The sequence below is a fragment of the Alligator sinensis genome, unplaced genomic scaffold, assembly GCF_000455745.1.
Source record: "Alligator sinensis unplaced genomic scaffold, ASM45574v1 scaffold1445_1, whole genome shotgun sequence".
NCBI lineage: Eukaryota > Metazoa > Chordata > Crocodylia > Alligatoridae > Alligator > Alligator sinensis.
Window position 1 is genome coordinate 577 of NW_005842985.1, and position 21,426 is coordinate 22,002.

Below are 21,426 nucleotides of genomic sequence, written 5' to 3' on the forward strand. Positions count from 1 at the left end.
CGCCGGCGCGCGCGCCCGTAATGGCGCCCCCGTCTGCTGCTGCGGTCCCAGCTCCGACGCCGCCGTCCCTCCCGGGGGTGAGTAGCCCGGCCCATGGCTTTCTTGAGGGGGTGTTGTTGCCCCCCTGTCCTGCCTATCCTCTGCCTGTACCCATGACGGCGGCCCGTCGCCATCACACCATATCATAAAAGGAAATCCAGTAAGTCAGTGGTGCTCAACCTCTTTGCCTGGCAGGCTGGATTGGCAGTGTGCAGTCTGTCTGTGGGCTGGATCCAGCTGGTGCTCCTAATATGATACTCAGGGGGGGCACAGTGGGCACCATCTGGCTGTATGGAAAGGGGAAGGGGACAGGCCAGTTCCAATACAGCCCCACAGTAGAAAGGAGCTTGACCCAGCCCTATGGAGAGGAGGGGAATGTGGCCCAGCACTGCAAGCCTGAGGTTGAGCAGAACTGCACTAGGTGCTTAGGAACAGATTAATTGATGACATGTTTTATAATTGTTTCAGGTATTATGGTCAGACTGGTCTATAATCCTCCAGTTTATCCTTCCTCCCTTTCTTAGAGATTGGCACTATATCTGCCCTTTTCCAGTCATCCAGGATCCCACCTAGCCTCCATGAGTTCTCAAAGACAATAGCCCCAGTGGCTCTGCAATTACCTCAGGTATCTGAGTACCCTAGATTGCCCTCTCCATTTGCTAAAGGGACTTACACTTTCCTTGTTTTTCCTCCTACTTTTGAAATATGTATACAATGTTTTCTTGTTGCCTTTTACATCCTTGCTAGACACATCTCAGTTGTTAGCTTGGCCTTCCTGATTTTTCTCCCTGCATGCCCATGCAATACTCCTATTCATCCCTAATAATATGTCTAAGTTTCTTTGTTCTCTATGATGTCTTTGAGTTTTAACTCACCGAAGAGTTTGCTGTTTAGCCAGGCAAATCTCTTGCAGTATTTCCTATCCTTTCTTTGAAGCCAGATAGCCAACTCCTGTGTTCTTAATAATGTCTCTTTAAGATACAACCAGCTCTGCCGGATTCCTTTTCATTTCTGACCTGAGTCCAAGGGAAACCTGTCCACCAGTTCCCTGTGTTTCTTAGAGTGTGCTTCCTTGAAGTCTAGTGACATTATTCTGCTGCTCTCCTTCCTTCCTTTCTTTAGGCTCTTGAACTTTCTCATTTACTAGGCACACCTGCACGTGCATTAATGCACTTTCCCTAATGCACATTAAATTTAGTACCTCCAATGTGAGGTACTAAATAAATCCACATTAGGCTGCCTTAGTGAGCAGTACTGAACGTGCATGTTTTTAAGTGGTGCTTAATGTGCAGTAGCCTATTTTACTGCGTATTAGCATAATTGCACAATTGTTTATGTGACACTTTAATGTGCATTAAAATAGGCTACTACACATTACAGCGCACTTGTAAACATGCCCACTGTTGGCTTGATTTCATCTTATTGTCCACTGTAACCCTCAGGTCCTTCTCTGCAGAGCTGCTGCTTAGCTAGTAGTCCTTAACCTGTACTGGTGCATGGAACTGTTCTGCTGTAAGTGCAGGACTTTGCACTTGTTATTATTGAACCTTATGAGTTTTCTTTTGGTCCAATTCTCCAAGTTTTTGAGGTCTCTCTGAATTCTAGCCCCATGCTCCAGTGTATCTACTACTCCCCCCCAGCTGCAAACTTGCTGAGGGTGCACTCTACACCATCTTCCAGGTCTTAAGAAAGATATTGAGCAAAACAGTCCCCAGAACCGTCCCCTAGGGCACTCTACTTGAGACTGGCTGCCAACTAGACATAGAACCATTGATTACTAGCCTCTGAGCCTGACGATTCAGCTTGTTTCTTATCCACCTTACAGTCCTTTCATCCAACCTGTACTGCCTTAGCTTGCTTGTAAGAATGTTGCGGGAGACCATATCAGAAGTCTCGCTAACATCAAGGTATACCACATAAAATGTTTAAATAATAATAAAAGATTAATAGTTAACTAATTTGTTTAAAAAAAAAAAAGAAATAGTGCTGCAACCAAATGGAATATAACACAAGTCCCTTAAAATATACAAAATCAGACTTTTTATAACATAAAACTAGGTGACTTGGCAAGAAGACAATTCCAACTAACTGCGCCCGTTATTATTTTTTTATATTGATTCATATTGTAATATGACATCTTAACAAACTTTATCTGTATCTTTCATTCCAAGGAACTGTTTAAATTTTAGGTATGTGGGGATTGCCAAAACCAGAGATAGTATTACTCCTGCACATCTAACCTTGCTGTAAGTTTTAGACTGGCAAATTCACACACCTTTGATGTACTGCAAACAATTTTGTTAACTTCTTAAGTATGGACAACTGCATATACCTATCAATATACCTCATAAAAATCATCTTTGCTACAAGCACATCTATATTATCCATTAGTGTTAAGTCATTCATTGCACAGGCCCTAAAGTTTCAACTTCCTACAGTACGCAGCTGATTTTAAAGAGACCATTTTTTGTTCAATCCCTCTAGTTCATTTTAAGTCAGAACATGCCATTCTTTCACAGTCCTGATTCAAACAGGTGAAAATTGGCATTCAGGAAGAGTCTATAACTTATCCCAGCAGAGGTGAAAACATTCTCAGATTCCTGAGGCTCCATAACTGGGTGATAAATATTAGTTTAACATCCCTACATTGAGAAGAAATTGGTATGAACACTGAAGTTTCTTTAATAAGACTGACTTCATTTCATTCCACATTAGAAAGTCTTCTGCACTGGCACAGATGATTAGGGTTTGGCTTCCTGTACTGTGCATTTCTATTCCTCCAAGCAATTTAGAAACAACATTTATTTATTTTGTCTGGGTGGGAGGGAATAGGGTGGGAGAGGTTTCATCAGCCTGGCAGATCTTAAAAGAATTCTGTGATTTCCTTGCTCATAAGAGGTAGATCCAGGGAGGTGCAGTGACACAGCCATACAATGTAGTCTACCTGCTGGCAGTTCCAGTTCCCAGCAGCCACAGGCACCTTAGTCCTCTGTGGAGTCAAGGCATGGCTGGAAGGAGATACCTGGGGAACCAACCAGGGAGCTGGTGAGGAAAATTGGACCCACTGCCCATCACCTGGCTCACAGGAACAGGGGAAACCCCAAGCCTCTTGTGCCCCCACTTCAGCTGGGGGCTACTGGGAGCAGTTGCACAGGTAACTGGGCTCAGTGACAGTGGTCCCATTTTCTGTCCCCTCCCCCAGGTTTTCCCCACTGGTCAGGACACTCCAACTGTGGGGAACAGCTACGCTTGGGTTAGGCTAGGGATGGCAGCATCAGTGGGCATTCCCCACACCTCCTAGTACCTGCTCACAGCCAGTGGGGGACATCTGGGGGACTGTGCAGGTAGTAGGTGCTGGAAGGGGAGATCCTGCCACTGCTGCTGTCCCTGGCTGAACTGGGCACACCTTGTAGCTGCTCATTGGGCTGGAGCAAAAAGCCAGGGGCAGCAGCAGCAAGTGGGCTTTCCTTCTTCCTGTGTCCAGAGGGAAATCTTGCAATGCCAGTCTCATCTCCTGCCCCCACGCCCTTCCTGAAAGTCCAAATCTGCCTGTGTTTCTCATGATATATGAAGTACAGAATGTTGTGATCAAAAATACTGTCAACATACTTTACTATTCGATCCAAGATGGTACTATAGCTGTCCAATCACATGGATTAAGAGAGCCTCATATTTGTTATGGCTGCAGTTTTTCATAAGGGCTCAGCTGGTGGGCACATTTGGGCATCAAGATAAAAGCCAGATTCTCTAAAGTGTTGGTAATGAGCAATTTTGGAACTCTGGCCATAGTCGCAATGGAAGCTGTCAGCTGCTCCAAAGTTTGGAAATCTGTTGTTTAGATACCTTTCCGAAAATCTGGCCTACTTGTTTGCACTTTCTGTTTCCTTCCATCATTCTAACTTTTTGGCTTCCAGGTGGAAGTTAGTTTGCTTTGTGCTTTTGTCATCAAATCACAAATTTACCTAGCCTGCTGCATGGGTGGCTTAGCTGATTTTAATTGTTAACCTTTTCCCTTTATTTCATTGCTCCAAGCAGAATGATGGAAAACAGCTCTGAGAAGGATTTTATCTGTGACTGAGGATAAGGGTCTACATATTGGCACTGCTTAAGGAGCTTATGCAATAGAAATTTAAAGGCATTCTGTAGAAATGATATGTTTAAAGATAAAGGGCCAGATTCCAGTGCCTCTGTGTCAGCACAACACAGGTGCTAAAAGGGAGATGAAATGGCTACTTCTGAAATTCTTTAAAAGTAGGAAAGTGCAAGTATAGCCTTATATCCCCTCACTTCCCACCTTACAATGATATATTCCATTTGGATGCAGCACTATACATTTTTTTACATAGTAATTGACTGTTAATATATTGTTATTGTTAAGCAGTTTATATTATAAGAATATATTTTTAAATTACTTGCAGAGCCTGAGAGAACATATTAGATTTTATATATTTTCTAAATATGCGGCAAAGTAAATGCTTTTTTCTCCCCCCTCATAACATTGAAAAGAAAAAGCCCCAAAAAGTAACACAAAACCCTATTTATTTTTCTTCTCCATTCTCTCATGTTTTAGCATAGAGTGATAGAGGGATTGTTGCTCATTGCCCTGTGCTCTTAAAATTCTTGGCTGTGGTTCACAAAGAAGTCTGTAAGGTGCTTTAAGGTGCTCATAAATTATGAGGTTCCCAAAATGCTCTAACTTATGCAATGGATCACATTTGCCACCTTTGTCCTAGGCTAGTGGTGCTCATACTTTGACCCTACAGGTTGGATGAGTGGCATGACACCGGATCTGTTGGGTTGGTGCCCAGATCCAGCCCCATGCACCTAGATCCTGCCTCATGCATCTGAATTGGGCCCCATGTGCCCAGATCCCATCTTGCTCTGCCCCAGCCCCACACACCTAATCTAGCATTCAGGGCTATGCTGTCTAGCCCTCAGGGCTCCCCATGGGTCTTGGGTCTGCATCTGGTCCAAAGGCTGGGAGTTGAGCACCCCTGTCCTAGGTTACACTTTTCTCCCCATTAATACTTTGGATACCATAAAAATGGGGTTTGTAGGAAGTCTGAATCACTGCTAAGTTAAAACAGTGTTGGTGTCTCCTTGTTTGCTATTGACAAACATTTGGCTGAACAGGTATTTTATTTCCGTGTATGTCTGGAGAGTGGCTTTTTGTCATACCAAACTTCATCACATGTGCGTAAGCTTTTTGCTAAGCATTATTCATTACATAACAAGTACATGACCCAGCCAGGAAGGGGAAAAAATACCATATGACCTGAGTGTCCTATGACACACTACTAGTAGAAAGGAACAAATAATAGTGGAAGTGAAAAGTGTGCAAACAACCCAGAGAGTTAATACTGTTTATTCAGACTATACAAAACACAGTTGTTCACAAGCAATAAAATAAATCAGGAGATACATTTGTACTAAGTACTCACTGCAAGGGATAATTCAGCCATCTCTAGCCTATAGACCCAAAGTCCTCAAACACTGGCAAAGTAGAAGAAGGAGAATCTATAATGTAGTATGGATTGAATTCAGTTTTTCCTCAAAGATTGATGGTGATTAGATTAGGGTATCTGGTTGGAGTCCAATATAGGCTGTAGCTGTGAAGTTCAGATTTAGCTTTGGACCTAGATCAAAACTTCTCTTGAGTCTGGAGATGGAGAGCGAGAAGGGAGCGTTGTTCAAAGCTCATGTTCTATTTCCTGCTTCTCTCTAATGAGAACAGGATTGTACTCTGCCAGCCCTATAAGCCACAGTAAAAACATACCCTCACTTCAGCCTTGTTAAATCATTCGGTGTCTCAGTGACATTAAAAAGCAGTACTGGAGGCTGAATTTTTAAAGAAGCTTCTTTGCAGAAAGTGATTCATAAGAAATAACTTTTTAAAATTTTTATATTTAGTTTTTAAAATCTCACAGATCCAGGCAGGCTGAACAATTTTGTCTTTGCAACTGTAATTCCCTTGCTGGGCTGCTTTTCAGACCAGGAAGCACTTTTTCTAGGAACTAACATCCATGCTGAAATCAGTCTCAGCATTTCTACATTTGGCTGGAAGTGTGTGGGTGGAGCTGAGTGTGTGTTTATTCCTACTCATACAGAGGAAAAATCATGCAGATCTTAAGTGATTGAAATCACCCAAGTATTCCTGTTCTGCTAAATAATATTTTGTACGTGGTTATGAAAAAAGAGGCTTAAATCATCCTGATTGTTCAGCTTAACATACAGTCTCAAATACTTTGTGATTGAATGTAAACACTGCTTTTCAAGCAGGTGACTCAATAACAAGGAATTTTAAATAGAAAAAGTACCAGGAAGGGTTCCCCCCTCAAAATTCATATAAAATAACCTGATTTCCTGCAGGAATTGCTCTGTTCCACATTGGAGTCTGCTGCTTAAGCTTTTCAGATCAAGAAAAAAAAATCAATGTGTGATTCATTGTTTAGTTACTTGATGATAAAGCAGTAGATGACTATGGGAAGAAAGTTGAGAGATTGGGGCAAAAGCATTAGAAAAGCTATAATTTCCTCCAAAGAGGGACTTTGGAGGAAATGAATACAGAACTGATGATCACAGAAGGTAAAAAGATGTCCAGTTTGTGTTTCTTGAGCTGTTCTTGCTGCCCGGAAGACAATCTGAAATAAAAATGCCCACAGCACATATTCTTCTGGTAAAACTAGCTACATGCTTTGGCTTGCAGGCATCTTACCCTGATGTGTCTTGAACAAGACAGAGAACAGTAGGAGACTGTCTGTGGTATTGTTCGTGTTGGCCTGATTTGGGTTTAGCAAGTAGAGCTAGTCGGGAATTTTCTGACAGCATGCTTTTTCATCAGAACATGCTGATCTGCCATTTTTTTTATGGGAACATGCCAGTTTTGAGATATTTTAATTGAAAAAAGTGTTATTGGGTCAAGAATTCTGGTCAAGGATTAATTCCAGAACAGTTGTTTGCCTAGTGGTTAAGGACCACCTAAAATGTTTGAGAGAGAGTTTCTAGTTGCTACTCTCCATTCTTCCCCTTTTCAGATGAGTGCCCTAAACTGCTAACTATTGGCTCTCCTGGGGTCACTTTCTCTGCTCTTTCCTTAGAGCGAGGGCTTGGACTCGTATCTGTTTTACCCAGGTGAATGGCATAATCACTAGGTTATAGAGTCAATCTTTGTCTAGTCCAGGGATGATTTAATTATGATAATCAAGTAGAACAGCTCCAGTAGGAAAGATTAAGACAGACCTACAGAAGAGCCAAAAACCTGGTGTTAGGACATTTACTTGGGGTGTGAATGTACAAGAGCCTGAGGTACAGGTTTCTTGCCCAAATCTGACAGAATAGGAACTTGAACTTGACTTTGAACTTGAACAGGCAGCTGGGTTATACCCATCTCTAAACTTGGATGTGGAATGAGAGTATATTCAAAATCTCAAAATGTTAATAGCAAGGGAAAAGTGTGAAAGAGCAATCACTGACTCTGACTAACTGAGGCTTAACTTATTCCTCTGCTTGCAGCTCTGTGTAAAGATACTAAATCACTAACTCCTTACACTTGTGCTGGCTTGATTGCTCAGGACAGTGCATTAGAAGCCTAGGTGGTCTCCTCAATCCCCATCCTTTTCTACCTACTGCCTGTAGGAAGGGAGGGGGGCATAGCAGGTATGGAGAGCCTCTGCTCTCCTTACTTCATTTACTGAAGAAATGCTGAGAGGCAAATTTCTGTGCATTGAAGGAGGGTATTATTACTTGGTGAGTTATGTCCTCTGTGGCCCATTTTCTTTCCCACATACATACCCTTTTCAGACAGAAGGCTTATGCCTTCACTTCTTTGAGATGGTCCCTTGTGATACAACTACTCTCCAACTACAGGCTCTCAACCTTACACAGTTTTTGTTGTCAACCAGCATATTTAGGAAGCCAAAACAGGCTTGACACCTGCAAGAGTTTCCCTTCAGGAGCCTGTGAATAGCTGCTGCTTCTTAGTTAATGGTTCACAGTACTTACAGTAATGGATGTAAAACAACAGAAGGAAGTACTGCTATATGTGTACTGTTTTACCATTAAGCTCCTAGACCAATGTGACCTGGGCCTCGTCTATAACTACATAGTCCTGCCAGCCAAATGGTGAGTGGTCCATGCTCACGACTTTTCCATGATGACAAAACTGCTTTCTTCTACTGGCAGAGTAGCACCTGCTCTGTCAGTGACAGAAGGTTTTTGCCACCTTAGGGAAGCTGTAGGAAAGTGTGCATAGATGAGCTCACACTTTCTGCTAGCAGCAGTGGCCCCTTTAACAGCTGGTGCCTCCCAGGGTTCATTTCATGCTGTGCAGGCACAACTGCTATAGCAGATCAGTGCAGGTGGGGATGAGCACTATTGATTTTCCAGTGGTGGTGGTTGTCTGTCTGCAGAACTCCTGCTGGCAGAAGGATTCTACTAGAGATAAACCCCTTAGCTTGGCTGTCGTGTTCCCTTGGGGACCAAATTATAGCCCGTTTGCTACAGACCCTGACCCTCTGACAGTCGGTATCAGCATGCAGCAGCTGCAGGCTCCTACAGGATGGTTCTTATAATGAAACAATGTCTTTTGAGGGGCAGCACCCTATTTTGGCACCCTGGGTAGAGCCAGCAGTAAGGTGAGTGCAGGAGAACAGAGGTGCAGGGCAGGCAGAGTCTTACCTGCCATGGTACAGGATCACCCAGAGGCAAAGCACTGAAGGCTCCAGCCATGCAGAGTGGATGCAGGAAGCCTTCCCTCCTCCTCCTCATCCCCCACGGAAGATACTGCTGCTGCAAGTGGAGGTGTCTGCGTGGCCAGCCACTGCAGGATTAAGATGGAAAATGCTGCCGAATTATATGATGAATGACACTGGAAAAGTTTTAATTTGGCAGCAGAAGGCCATTGCGTTTCGTGCTCCTTTGGATCTGACTCCACAGCAAATTACCCATCATGTGCAAGCTCACAGAGGCGTGCACACTAGGCATATAGAATAATAGACTCTTCGCCTTGTACTCCTGAATGCCATGATCTGAACTTAATATTGTCAGTTCTTTGGGTCTAGTGTTTTGTTATTTTGTGTTTTGTAGCACGGTGGGTATATTTACACATGTATATCAGCCTCCAAGAGTAATCAAAGACACTCCTATCATAAAAGGTTTTTGAGCTGCTTCTCAGTACAGGGCTGTCACATCAGCTAAGGGTCACAACTACTCATTTTCATTTACATTCTGATGGGAATGACTTCCCTTCATAGTTCAATAGACTCTTCTTCCTCACGAGACTCCAGTGTAAAGGCAAAAGTCATTTTGCTCACAATGGCCAGTAAAGAGGGAATGGGAACAGCAGTAGTAGGAAGACGCATCCTTTTATCTGTCATCAGCTAGGAGGGAATAAAACAGCAGCAAAGAAAAAAAGATATACTGAATGGAATCAAAGAAAGCCAAGGACATAATTCTGTCATAATGTCTTGACATGGTTTTACTATGCTTCTATTGTAATGTATTAGTGTGGAAAAGAGGGCATCTAATTGTGAATCCCAACCAAATAAGGCAATACCATATCAGGCTATTGTACTTCAATTATTCTGAGGCTGCTTATAGCTCTGTTGTATTATAATAGTGAATATTGATATATCATTATTTCTCTTCTACTTTTATCTTCCACTTCACAAGGTTTTAGCTTGTAGCATAAAGATTTTCTATTCTTACTGCAACTTTCATCCCTTTCGCTCCTGCCTCCATTTCAAAGAATATGCACACTAGTAGACGTGCACTCAGACCCTTGTGTGGGATGGCATATGTGGCCTTTTTCACTCAGTCGATGTACTCACTCACATCAGGGAGACAGGTGAAATGTCCATTACAGTTTATGATACAGATAGGATTTAAGCAGGTGGGATTTTTAACTATTTTTCACATAGTAATTTTAGCTAGCCCATCCTCTTATATCAATATTTAAAAGCAGTATCTGCTCTAAAATCAATTCAGTCATTTTTATGACTTGTGCTTTAAAGCTTTATATGCATTGTATATACTACATATGTGTGGAAACACTATGGAATAGAAATAATTGACTTTTGATAATTTATGACTAAGAAAACCATCTCAGAATCACAAGACTGGAGGCTATCAGCCTCTATTATACATGTATGGCTACTAACGAGTCTAAAGATGATGTAACCTCAGCCTGATAAAGAGCAACAGGGAAGCACATTTTACTGCAGTATCCTAAAAGAATACCCAAGGTAATTCAGGCAAGAGAGAAAAGAAAAACACTGTAGCAACCCCGCTTAGCAGGAAAGAGCCTTTTGAAATCTAAAATGTGAAATAAAATTAGTGGGAGGGTAGGTGGTATAGGGAAAAAATGGAAATTGTCATGGAAACTGACTTCAGTCCAATCAGAGGAAAGACAGTTTGTTGGTCAATGTATTTAAGTGCCATAACTGGACATGACGCTTTACAGACAAAAGTCATATTTTCTCACATACCTAACACCCCCAAATAATACATGTGAAATCCTGATATCTAAAAAAAGCACAGATAAAAAAAAGTGGCATGGTAAATGTGGCAGCCGCGTGGTGCCACCCAGAACCAGAGCCTGGCCAACCAGAGCCATGCTCCAGCTGCTGGCCAGACTCCATGCCTGGATTACTGCTACTGGAGCCCTGGGAAGCCCCCAGGGTCCCAGGTAAGGCTGTTAGGGCTAACCCAGGTGCTGGCCCCTGCCTTCTTTACCCAACCCAGGGCAATTTGCCATGTGCCAGAGTATGTGCGCAGGGGCATTCCCTGAGGACAACTAGCAGCGGCACAAAAATGTGCCACTGCTAGTTATCCCCAGAGAAACACACTTGTACGCTCATGGGGATGTACCCAGAGTGTCCACAAAGTGTGGCATGCTAAATGACAGCCTGAGTGAAGTAGCGGGAACTTCCTGATGTGGCAGGATAGGCTCCAGGCCCTTGCCAAGGTAGTAGCAAGACTGTTACTTCCTTATATAAGTTCCTTTAAATAATAAAGTGTTGTTTCCACACCACAAGCATCAAGATACTGCAGACTACATGTAGTAGCTCATTCACCCTCTACCACAGGGACAGGCAAAAAAAATACGTTGGGCTGGATCTGGCCCACCAGGCCATTCTATCCAGCCAGCAGAGCCCCTCCAAAAAACAATTATTACTGGCCCACAGCTGCCTCTCTGAAAGTTAGTGGGAAGTAGGCTTTCACAGGTTGTGCACCACTGGACCCAGCAAGCTCTGTGTTTCCACCTCCATGGGGCTCCTAGCACTTCATCTGGGAGCCCCATGTGGAGGCACCAAACGTGATGGCGTGCAACTGGACACCTGGTAAGTGGGGAGAGGAGCTCCCACCTGCAGGGGTGGGGGGCGGGGGGGCTGGTTTGGGGCTTGGAGGCAGCAGCACTAGCAGGCACTTGGGGCCCTCCTGGCCCACTGTAGGCAGAGCTCCCTGGTGGAGCACAGCTCTGGCTAAATCCTGGGAGCTGCACATGGAAGCATGGAGCCTGCCCAGCCCAGCCTGCTGGCTCCGTGCCTTCAAACCAGACCAGTCTGGCTCCGTGCCAGCATGTGGGGCTCCTGGCACTGCAGGTGGGAGCTGTGCACCATTGTGCCAGGCTGGGCCAGGTCCATGCCTCCACGTGGGGTTTCCAGTACTCCAGCAGGAAGCTGCGCGTGGTGGCATGGAGCCCGCCTGGTCCAATGGCACATGATTCCCTGTGGCTCCCATTCCATGCCCCATTGGGCCACGCAGGCTCCTTGCCTCCAAGCATGGCTCCCCCCTGGAGTGCTGGAAGCCCCACGTGGAGGTACGGAGTTGACCTGGCCTGCTGGCACATGGCTCCTGCCTGTAATGGTGGGAGCCCCACATGCTGGTATGAAGCCAGTCGAAGGTGCATGCCAGCGGGCCAGGCAGACTCCATGCTGCCGTGTGCAGCTCCTGGGATTCAGCCCACACACACTCCCACACCCACACCCCACCTATAAACCCTACTCCCTGCACAGACACCCACAGCCCCTCATACCCCTTCACAACCCCTGCGAATCCCACACCCCCCATACCCCTTCACAAACCTCACACCCAGAAATCCCAACCACAACCCCACGCACAATATATAGGAGTAGGACTGTATTTTGAGCTATTTTGCAGTCACCTCCACATACACTATGCAAATGCATGTAAATCAGGACAAAAATATTTTTTGAAATAAAATTAAAATATGTTATAGTAGATGTTTGATTTTTAGTATATGGTCCATTTGTTTTTTTTTCCCTGGTTCCAAGGTGGCAAACCCCCATTCCAAAAGGAGTACTTCTGGGGGCAAGGGGAGGGGGGGACTTCTGGTGGCAATGGTCTGGGGTTAGGGATGGGGCATCTGTCCCAAGATGGAGATCAGCAGACGGGGCACCTGTCAAGAGGCAGGGATACCCTTGTGGCCCTTGACAGCTCACCAGATGTTGTTAAGCAGCCCTCCAGCCAAAATAATTGCTTACCCCTGCTCTACCGCTCAGTGGCTCTTTGCTGAAAAGGCTACTGCCTTACCAGTGGCTGTGAGAGGGTTAACACTGGACTTCATGGATGATGTTTGCTGCCCTAGGGAGAAATGGCAGGCAGCTTGTTCTGTGCCTGTTTGTTCTGCTCTGCTTCTGTTCCAGCAAAGAAAAATCAGCTTGCCCACTTGAGACATGCACTGCAGCTTAGAGAACTGATTTTAGGGGGGAAGTGCATGTGGTGAGTAAATACAGTAGAAGATAACAGGTTTGTTTCTGCTCCTATTAAATCAATAGCAAAACTTAAGTAGGAGCAAGGCCAGATTTTACTGTCAGTGGAGTACCTGAATGCAAACCTTCCTTGGTAGACTTTGCCTGTCCAACTCTGTCCAAAAGTTTTTTTTCCTCATTCAGATTTAGCAAAGCTCTAGTTCAGCAGTGATGGGCTCTGTAAAGTGTGAGATGACAGTGGTGGCAAAGTTTATCAGTAAGACCAAGACAAATCTGTCCACCGGTTTTAGAACAGAGAACTTATAAATCTCTTTCACACAGAGAAGGCTGTTAATAGGAGCATGAGATCCTCTTTCACTAAAGCTGGGCAAATAATGATCACAAGCATTTCAGTGACTTTTAAAACAGGAATTCCCATAGAGTGTGTCTGTGTTGCTTCTTAACTCCTGAGCATTCTTGTGAGGGAAGGTTTATTTTGTATGGATGGTTACAGGAAGCACATTTTAGGCCCCCTACATCAAATAGGTTTAATTATGAAACAAAATTTTGTTGAACAAAACATGGAGCTTGAGAATGGATGATATTACAGGTCAACATTTTAAGCCCTATCTATATGGCAGCTATGTTTGTGAGCAGAGCAGTGCAGGGTTGAAGGAAAATATGGACACAGCGGTACTTCTGTGGTTCCAAGCTCTGTGCGGCAAATTATATATAACAGTGATTAGAACAAAGAGCATAGCACAATGGGGACACTAAAGTCATAATCTATGTGATTTATATAATGTGTACTTGGGGAAATCAGAACCATATTAAGGCATCATTAGAATAAATGGGAGCTTTTATGCTGATGTCAGTGGATGTAGGATCAGCTATTAGTGGATCAGGTATCCCCGTCATCCTAATTTTCCAGTTCTGAGAGGTGAGATTCCACAGCATATCAAATTATATGTTGCTGATAATACTCTTTTTTCTTGATTCTCACAGGCCTCTATGTCCCACCTGTGTCCACCAGCTCATAAAGCCGTGGTGCTAGCTATCCAGTGCCTGATTGATTGGTGTTCTGAGGTGTAATTCTTGCAGTGAGGTGAGCGCTATCCCTAAAGTTCCTTGTCCACTTCTTGTCACTTGTCCAGGGATTCATTTTATTCTTCCATTTACATCACCCTCTTCCACACCTAGCCTTGACACAAAGCTCCCCGTACATACTATTAACAGAAAGCTATCGGTGCGCAAGCTAATTCTCTCTCCATGCCTTAATGACACAGATCACTGGTTCACACAGCTTTATACATTCCAGCTTTGTGCTGTGTTAATTCATATTAATAGATAAAGGCATGAGTTTTGTTTAAAAAAATAAATTTGAATCGTAAGCTTGTAATTTTGACTCTTTAAAATTCTTCAGTGCCAGCAGAAAGCTAATGTTTTGCTCCTTTGTTCATTTTATTTTATGACAGTCTACAAAATAATTTGCCCTGTAAGACAGGAACAGTTTTAAAGACACTGGACAATAAGTTCCCCATCTGTGATTCTACAAGGAAACAATGAGTTTATCAGTAGTTGCTATAAGCCAAAACTTTTAATATTATTTTCTATTGACAAGAATAAAAAGGAAATGATTGGAAACTCATTGGTTGCCAATTCTAATGCTGTTGTCTTTCATTTAACTGATAACATGAAACAGCATTAACAAATGATGTTTAAATCACTTTATAATTTATTTTATAATGAATACAGTTATTTGGAAGTCAGTTGCTCCCTCCTCGTCTCTCTTAAGAATGGTGCCTGTGGCATATGCTGCTAGGAAATGGATAGCTCCATTTTTAAGTATTATCAGTTCATGTTTTCCTCTCTTCTTGCCACGGTGTTGGTAAAGCATAAGCAGGGGTGCTTTTCTACTATTTTCTACTGGGGAAACATCCCTCCTCTCAGCAGGAAAGCAGTAATGTCAGGCTGCTGAAATGCAGTTACATTCATTTCCAATATATTTAATCTCTATTGAAGCACAAGAAAAATGACATCTCCACCTCCCTTTCAGTCTTCCAGAAGCACATTCCACCTCCATCTGGCTCTTGCTGAGACAATAGATGAAGCCTTGCTCATTCCTATTGGAGTAATTACAGAACGGTTTCATTACCTAGGGTACCAAAAGTTCACAGCAGAATCAGAAACCACATTAAATTCTCCGATTGAAGGGGGTGCCTCCTTTCATCCCAGAGAATACACAGTAGAGTTCTTAAAATGTCTAGTATCACTGACTTTTTGTCAGGTCTGTCACTGTTGATATAAGTGAAGAAAAATATTTAGAGCCTGCACAAGCAGTGCAAAACAGTATTTGTGATTATAGGCAATTGGGATGGAATAGGTAATGGACAGGTAATGATGACAGGTAATGGCGAAGCAAATTTTGGCACAATAACCCAGTCTTTGTGTATGAAGGGTCCCTTTCACCTTTGGCTAACTCTGTTATCTCCAAGACTTTGTAAGTGGCAGTCACATAGCAATGATGCTTTGTTTATTACTAGGTGCAAATCTAAAAGTATTAGGTACAGTTTTAGATGCATATAAACTAATTAAATGTTTTGGGAAGCAATTCTCCTACTCTGCCCCAACCCCTCGTTCTTTTATATTCACTTGTATCTCATTTTAGGTTATATTGGAAACTCTTAGGGGCAGGGACTTGGTCTGCCTATAAGTTGGTACTGCATGTAATCCAATGTATTCCTGAGCTTGACTGAAGTTTGCCACAAATTGGTAGCCTGCACTCATAGAACTACTCATCCTCTATCATCTAAAGATGTTGCTCTTTCTATACATGCAGCTAGCTGCTGTTGCAATGTCACACCAAATCCTACATAGAAAAAAATTAAAAGTATCTTTGGTCATCAGTAAATTTTTCAGCAATTCACTGTCAGTCCAAGCATCTCCCAGACTGAATTCCAGCAAAAGTACATCCTGATTCAGATTTTCGTCACCTCATGTTACAATCAGGAGTGCAGACAGAGGTAGATAAAATTTAATCTCCTGCTGGGAAAATAAAAGCAAAACAACTTTTGGATGAATAATCCAATTTAAAACTTTTAGTCAAAAACTGAGAAGGGAAACTTTTGTAAATGATATTACAATACCCCATGGGAGCTAAAATTAGGCTGTCTCGTGGCTTCCTGATGAGCCTACATCCCCCACAATGCACCTTTCTGCTGAGCTATTAGAGTATATAATGGGAGTCCCTGACCTTAGCTCATCATAGGAAATGCAGTTTAGTTGTTCAACTGGAGAATCTGGCCAAAGACAAGACGACAATAGGAGCATAAACAGCCCAATTAACAGCTTCTACAAAGAACTAAAGAAGCTTTTCAGGATCTAAACTGTTTGGATTTGGACTGAAATTGTTATTTTGGTTATTTAAAAATAGAAAGAAAAAATAAATCTCTGGAAAACAGATACTTCTGTGAACACTGGTTTAATTGTAAACCTGATCTTTTTCCATCCCAAACCAGTTTTGATAGAAAATTTAGAGCTTGCCTTAGTAATGTATATGATATTTTGCAACATGATCTGCCTCCAGGATGGAAGTTTTTGGTTATTACTCCATTTTTAGAAACTGTCTCTGGGTTGTCAATTATCAAAACAGTCAAGCAGTAAATACTTGAGATGAACACACCATCCCAGCTTGGTCTTTGAGTTGAAACTTCTCACAAGGTCCTTTCTGATGCCCAGGATTACCTGACACCATCATAAAATCTCCTGGATTGATAACAGACAGAAGGTTGTGAGGCATTGGGGAACTCTTCTTTCAGCAATAGTTGAGGCACGCTGCGATAGACCAAACTGCCTTAATATACAACTACAGGTATTATTGTGGAGCATGACACATATGGACTAGCCAGCATAGCTGTGTAGAAAAAAATGTTAGCCTGTGGACATGCTGAACCATATCTGGTTTTAAAACAGAGTTGAAAGCTGTTATGTGCCTGGGTCAACTTTGCTTGACTACTTGACTGTAACTTATTTTTCACTTTAGTGATTTCATCTGTTTCAGTAGCTTTTTTTCCCTCGACCAGCACACTCTTAGCTAACATTCAGCCTATGGTGCACCATAATCCCCAGGTCATTCCCAGGTTGTATCTACACGTACAATTATTCTGTTCCAACGTGGTGTTGTCCAAAAATGTGTTAAGTATGCATTGGTCCCATCATCTAAATCATTAATGAAGATGTTGAACAATACTGGACCCAGGACAGACCTCTGGGGACTCCACTAGCTCTCTCCTCCTAACTAGACATTGAGCCATTGATGACTACTCATTGATTATCAACCCTACAGTACTTTCATCTAGTCTGTATTTCCTTATCTCATTAATGAGTACATTGTGAGAGACCATGTCAAAAGCCTTGCTAAAATCAAGCTATATCATGTCTACTGCTCTCCCTTCTTCTACAGGTCTGTCACTTTATTATAGAAGGAAATCATATTGGTCAGGTGTGACTTGTTCTTGATTAATTCATGCTGACTATTCCTGATCAACTTGTTTTCCTCTAGGTGCTTCACGGTGGATTCCTTGAGGACCTGCTCCATGATCTTTCCAGGTATAGAAGTGAGGCTGATTGGTGTGTTGTTCTCCAGATTCTCCTTTTCCCCCTTCTTAAAAATGGGTACTATATTTGATTTTTTTAAAGTCATCCAGGACCTCACCTGACTTCCACAAGTTTTCAAAAAAGATAGCCAATAGATCCAAAATTACCTCCGCCAATTCCTTCAGTACTCTTGGGTGCATCCCATTCAGCCCTGCTGACTTGAAAGCATTTATTTTTTTCTAAATCATCCCTAAGCTGGTCTGCTCTTACTATAGACTGTTTGTCTCCTTTCCTATAGCTGCTGTCAAACCATATTCATCAGCTGGTAGCTGCCCCTATTTGTGAAAATTGAAGTTAAAAAAAGTATTAAATACTTCAGCCTTCTTTGCATTATCTTGCTTAGATTGTCTTCTGCATGCCATAAGGGATCTATGAAATCTCTGGCCATCTTCATACTTTTGACATACCCTTTTACTGCCTTTTATGTACCTAATACCTTGCCAGTTAAATGTTAAATTGTGCTTTGGCCTTCCTAATTTTCTCCCTGGATGCCCATGCAATACTCTTCTTCTTTTCCGTTGTACTGGGAACACATTTCCACTTTTTATAGGATTCCTTATTCTGGTGCTCCCCTTCCTTCTTCTCCGTAGGATCTTGAACTTCTATAATTTTGCAATCACCATCACCCAAGTTACCTTCCACCACCCTATTCTCAACTAATTTTTCCCTGTTTATGAGCAATAAGTCATGGAGAGTTTCCCCCCTCATTGACCCCTCTACCATCTGAATCACAAAGTTATCCCCTACACACCACAGGAGCTTGCTGGACTGCTTGTGCACTGCTGTGTTTCCCTACCAACAGATATCCCAATAATTCAAATTCTATGCTATGGATGTATGGCTTCAAGAGTAGTGTCCTTGAGCATACTGTGCTGCTCTGGCAGGCTCCTTTGTAATCCTGCTCTGACTTCACTTTGGCTGGACTAATTAGTAATTAATACTGCTGAATAACTGCACTAATCAGGCTGCCATTAGTACCCCAGTTCATTACCACCATTCCCCATGCCATCATGAAGATGTGGCTACAATGCTTGGACTTTAGGAAGAAGCCTACTAGCACAGCACTGCTTTGAAATATGGACAGCTTAATCCATACTAGTGCTATTCAATGCCACTGTCTATACCAGTCTATAAGAACATTACTGTTTCCAAGTTCAAGCCCTCAAAAATTTTAAAAATGCCAGAAATACCTGTTCAGTATTAATTCACCATTTCTTCCCTCCAGGGGAGATCTAGGATTTGACAAAAGGTGAGTACAGGAGCAGCAATCCCCGCTGCAGGATTCCAACAACTCCCAGCCTCTTCCTTCCCTCTTGCCCCACTGGTGTGGGTACATAGTGCCACAGGAGCCTCAGGACTATGCAAAGTTCCCAAAGCAGGTAAGAATCTCCCTCTTCCCCTCCTTACTCAGAGGTATGTCCCATCCCCTCCAGCTGCTGCTGTTTTTCCTGCTGTACCGGGATGGGGGAAGCCTCAGAGCTGTTGCTGCATGCTCCAGCCAGGCTGCACTGGGGCTGGACTCAGCTGGACTAGCACTAGCAGTAGTGATGCGTGAGGGGTGAGTTCCCCCACCCTGCCTGATCCCCCAGGAGTGGGGAAGGAGAAGCCCTACCCATGGAGGGGAAATCCCATCCTTAGCCACTGCTGCTGCTCTCATTGTCCCAGCTTAGCCCAGTCACCAATACAGCCTGGCTGGAGCAGGCAGATGCAGCCCTGAGGTTTCCCCTGCCCCTGGGACATTAGGCAAAGCAGCAGTGGCAGACATGAGAGAAGGGCAGGAGAAGGGAGGGGACATACCTCAGAGCATGGAGAGGAAGAGAAGGGGGATTCTTACCTGCTTTGTGGACTTCACAAAAGTCCTCAGAGGTTCCCATGCAATGGTTCAATCTGAAAGGGGAATGCAGCTGCACTACTGCCCTACCCATCACTAGATCCATCCTGCTTCCCTACCTTCCTTGCCCCTGCTTCCTTTCCTGCCCTACCCCCACAATATATGACCATAAAACAGTCTAAATGTATATAACTGCATAGTATATTTTTTCCTGCAGGATACCTTTCTTATTCAGTGCACTGCTTGGGCCTGTTCTGGGGATGAATCAAGGTTGTGTAGGAAAAGAAATTGTCAGTTGGACCCCTGCTTCTTTCATGACAGAAGTTGGAAGGTGAAGGACACAAGGGTCTGTAAGAACAAAAATGATATGTTTATGATTAAAACTATACAACTCTGGTGATGCCTGTTGCATCTCTGCTTCTAGTACAAAGATACTATGTGATGCCAGGCTGGCCTTCTAAATTACAGGGCCAGATTAAGATACCAGAGGGAAGTTATCATTCTGGCATTTCCCAAATATGAGTGATTGATTTTGTGGCCTTAGCTTTCTGTTAATATACTTTTGGGGTTTTTTTGGGGGGGAGGGGGTTAATAATAATGGAATTATAAAATATTTCAAAGCTTACACGGAGATGGTTATAAGTCTTCAATATGTGATTCTGAGCTGGGTTTCTGCTATTCACCTGGCCAGAGTAAAGGCTTATAGCTGCCTGCAGTTACTCAAAAGTAAAGTGCACATTTAAAAAAAGAAATAAATTTAAATTCCAATTGATTTTATATAGTTTTCACTTAATTACTTGTTTTAATTGGCCTACTGTTTTAAAATGTTTGAATGGATTTAGTGCTCATGAAAGTGATAGACTAATAGAATTCTCAGGCATGCAGAATAATGCAGTCCTCCAGCATCCTCACACAGCTTTGCTAATGAACCTCAGATCTGACTTGTAAAGCATCTGCCTTGTAAAACACCTTTCCTATTTAAGTCTTATGCCTCTTGAGCAGTGACAATTTTGCTGTGGTCAAATGTGGAATCAGACTGATGCTACCAAGCTCATTTTCAATAGTAATTTAACTCATTATCTGAAGGTAGATAAAAGGTAAAAGGGCCATTTACATTTGAATTTAGAGAACTGTTGCTTCTTACTACAAGGGGTAATTAAGGGGCAGAATTTAAGGCCCACTCCACAGATGTTGAGTCCCATTGGAATTGCAGGATGTGTTTCTTTTAATTAGCATTGTTTGCTCAGAACTTGGACGTACATTCTTCCTCTTTTATGCCCATTCTGCTAAGCTTTATTTTTTTATTTTCTCTCTGCATTTACATCTTTTAAATACTGACACTTTCACATGCCTTTTGCTTCAGACAGAATTGATTATCGATTGTGGTTGTTTTAAAAGTTGCCTTTTCCTTATTTGTTTCTCTTTATCAAGGCCTGACTATAAATCAGTAAAATTACTAATATGTAGCCCTGTTCCACCTGTGGAGTTTCACTTGTTTAACTAAAGGTATGTTTTTAAAACTGATTTACTTACAACAATGCATATTCTTGTATAGACACTCTTAAGGAGATTTATACCTGTTACAGATCAGTTATACTTCCATTAAGTAATATAATTTAAATGGATTTTACAGTATTTAAAATGATATAACTTTACATGTAGACAGAGCTTCCATAGAAATAAACTTTACAAATATACATATATGTTAAAAATGATTAGTTTAATGTCACTGAAAAATAGATATTACAGGATGGAACCACAAGTTCCCTTAGGCAATTTCATATGGAGAAACGAAAAAGAAACAAAAGCAAAAACTAGAAGCCAGTGAACAACAATGAATAATTTCTGCTGATTAAATTTGATCTTAGGAGCTCTGCTGGGAAACATATAAACACATTATAATGCAAACCTACTTGAGAATAAGGTGGAGTGCTAAGCAAAGTTTACAACAAAATGGATGACCTAATTAAGAGAATACAAAGGAGCACTTCTAAGGATTGCTAACCATATGTAGTGCTTTATCAAGTCCAGTTATAACACTGATAGGAATGAATGCTCTAAGCACTCCCAATTACCTTAATGGAAGCTGGCTGTGCTTGGCACATTGTAGGGTCAGGGCCTAAAGTGGAAGTTAAAAAAAAACAAAACCAAAGAACAAAGAAAAGAAAAGAAATAAAAATGAAATTAAAA